A 3,370-nucleotide genomic window follows, 5' to 3' on the forward strand; every position below is an offset into this window, starting at 1 on the left:
TTCAGTGTTATGTTTGTCATCTGTTAAACATTTGTGTAATACAGCATGTATGGGTCAGGGGAATATATCGTTGTGTAACAAAAATTAGTTGGGGGGGGGGGGAGATAAGGATAGATACAGAGAGAGAGATCGAGACGAATACAGTATATGAGGAGATGGATGTGATCGAGCTCAATGTGTCTGGAATATTGATTAAGTTTTATTTAAATTACAAACATAAAACAAAGAAAGGGTAAATTAAACACATCAACAGGGGGAGGTAAAGAGACGGTGAGAGAGAGAGAGAGTGCACTGCAAAAACTCTGGTGTTGATTTAACACCAGACCGGAATCTATATATGTCCACACCAGAGAAGTATTGAAACAACACCAGTTTGGAATCAAACCGATGCTGTTTTAATACTAATTGGTGTTGCATAAACACCTATCTGGTGTTAGAAAAAAATTCGGTGTTGTTTAACACTTCTCTGGTGTGGACATATATAGATTCCAGGCTGGTGTTAAATCAACACCGGAGTTTTTGCAGTGATTAACGAATGGGTGTGTGTCTCTGTTCTAGTGAAAGGAGAAGGGGAGTGTGAAGTGTAAATTGCCAATTTGTCCACTGCCAACTCGTCCACTCACCACATGGTCTACCTCCAATAAGTCTAATGCCATTCCGTCCAACATTTCGTCTAACAACCATTTGGTCCAATAACCATTTGGTCCAATTATCACTTTGTCTAATCACCAGTTGGTCTATGACCATTTGGTCTCATAACCAGTCATTCCCCCCCCCCCCAATTAACACTTGGTCTAATTAGACCAAATGGTACATGGACTTAAGTGGCTATTGGACCACCTGGTTATTAGATGAAATGGTGAATGGACAAAATGGCAATTAGACCATGTGGATATTGGACGAACTGATGGTAGACCAAATGATAATAGACGAGTGGCAATTGGACGAATTGGCGTTGGACCAAATGAAAATAAACCATGCTAAGTGAGATTGATTGAGACATAGAGACGAACGGAAGGGAAAGGGGGGGGGGGGGGGTGAAGGGTAGAAGGGAAAAAAAATGACATGGCTTGAACGTTAAGTTTTTATGACAAATATTTTTACCATGGCTACATACTTTACACGTTGATTAATAAATGATGATAAGGTTTTCATTATTGATTGAATTAATGATGATGATTTTTCCTTACATTCATAAAGCATTTTCTCTTATTTTTTTTTATAATATACGAATTTTAACAACAGGTTGAAATAAATCCGTGATGTATACAGGGTGGTTTTTAACACATTCATCAAAGACCATGAAACAAAATGTACGAACTATTTAGAAACATTTTAATTACTGGGCTTGCATACATTGGTCTGCTTGAAAGAGAAATATAAAGCATTATGGATCCAAAAATCCTACCTCCTCATCTTTCCCGCCATGTTTGTCCTCCTGTGTAAACAAACGTGGTATTAATCGCTTTGGCTACCATCAATTTCACTCAAATCCCAACCACTAATCATGAATCTCTTACTCTCTCTCCCCCTCCGTTCCCTTCTCCCCTCTCTCTTAACAGACATGGTATCGTTCGCTTGGGCTACCATCAATTTCACTCAAATCCACAACCATTAATCATGAATCTCTTTCTCTCTCTCTCTCTCTTTGTCTCTTATTCTTTCTCCTTCCTTCTTCCCCCCTCTCTCTCTTTCTGTCTCTCTCCCCATGCTCCCTCTCTAGTCTCTCCTTCTCTCTCATCATGCCCACCTCAAATCTCCTCACGAATCTCGTATGATTAATGCTCAGTATACTTGTTGTAATTCATGATTGCGAGTCTCGAGTACAATCAGCTCTCATTACGTAAGGCTAAGTTGACAAAACTGTGTAATCCGAATTAAAAGAGTATAATGAAAGTGTAAAAGACAAAACTGTTGCCATGACTCCAGAAAAAGTAATTTAATTTTGGTGTTAAACAACGAAGTTGCCTTGGTTACAGAGTATTTGTTGTTTGTAAATTTCTGAAGGCATTGATGGCGTCATTATTGATTCCACTTTTCTTTTTGTATATTGAACCACAGGGAATTATTTGTTTTCTTAGACTTGTAGGTATTCAAATAATCTTGTCTTGTCACGGAATAATACTGTTTTCATATTTCGAGACTATTTCTTATCATATTTTGAGTATTCGCCCTAGTGAGAGGAACATTTGTCTTTTAATAATCCTTATTTTGAAAAATATCATAATTAGAGGGTAAATGGTAGGATCGAGGTTCCGAATTGGTTTGGTTCAGAATAAATGCGATGTAAGTACGTTTTTATTTGAATTTACAAACATTTTTTGTGTTTACAGGTAAGAAGAAAGGATTAGTACTGTTTATCACTGATGACAAAATCAATCAAAACCGATTATCAATAATCCAGATTATGAGCTTCAGTCAGGAAAACAATTGAAGACGGTTATTCCCCGAAATTGAGAACTTAATCAGAATTATAGGTGATATGCAAATAACACGTTGGTGATTATATTAATTGAGATGACTCTTTTCTTGGTAAACGGGTATCGAGTTTTCAAGGGATAGAAGACGTAAGACCGTTGCAGACCGTTACGACTGGTCTGCGACCCGAATTTGGAATAAAACGTAGTATAATTTGATGCTAATATTGAGACATGGGATGCTTTACTGTGTAATGTTCTTAATCATCGTACGAACATATAATCATGTTCAAATCTATGACTATGCTATTATCCTTATTAGAATAAAAGCGAATTTAATATCTAGTCGTAATGACGTCATAGCAATCGTACGATTGGCTACGATTTGAAACTAACTTTGACCTTTACTCCAAAAAAAAAAAGGCTTGCAATCATCCAAAATTGTCATATTAGTATTCTTACAGTTAATTTGAACCCACAAATAAAAAGAGACTTTTCATTCACATTTTCATAAGGTTAACGAAATGCGATTTGTTCCAAAATCCGATCGCGTCCCAGTCGTAAGGCGTGCGGTGGCCTTTACATTTACGTTTCTATTGAGATCCTGACCGTGTATTATACTGTCGTTAGTATCGAGTTGTGTGTTGTCGGGTTTCTAAGGTGATGCTTATTTCTTGACCTTTACTCGCTCAATTTAGTTGGTTAGGGTCAGTCAATAATGATTTATACATCAAAGAAGACCGGAAGTTGAGCACTGGAACCAGAGAATAGAGGCTAGATAAAATGCATTGGAATTAAGTGCAGGAAAGGGGATATCCAGGAAAAGAGAATACTTAAAAGCCCGCATTGTATAGATGTTGAGTGAATGGAAAAGAGAAAGAGAGAGAGGGGGGGGGAGGGGGCGGCGGGGGGGGGGGGGGGTGAGTGAGTGAGAGAGAGAGATGGAGAGAGTG

The sequence above is a fragment of the Lytechinus pictus genome, chromosome 11 (assembly GCF_037042905.1).
Source record: "Lytechinus pictus isolate F3 Inbred chromosome 11, Lp3.0, whole genome shotgun sequence".
In the NCBI taxonomy this organism is placed as follows: Eukaryota; Metazoa; Echinodermata; class Echinoidea; order Temnopleuroida; family Toxopneustidae; genus Lytechinus; species Lytechinus pictus.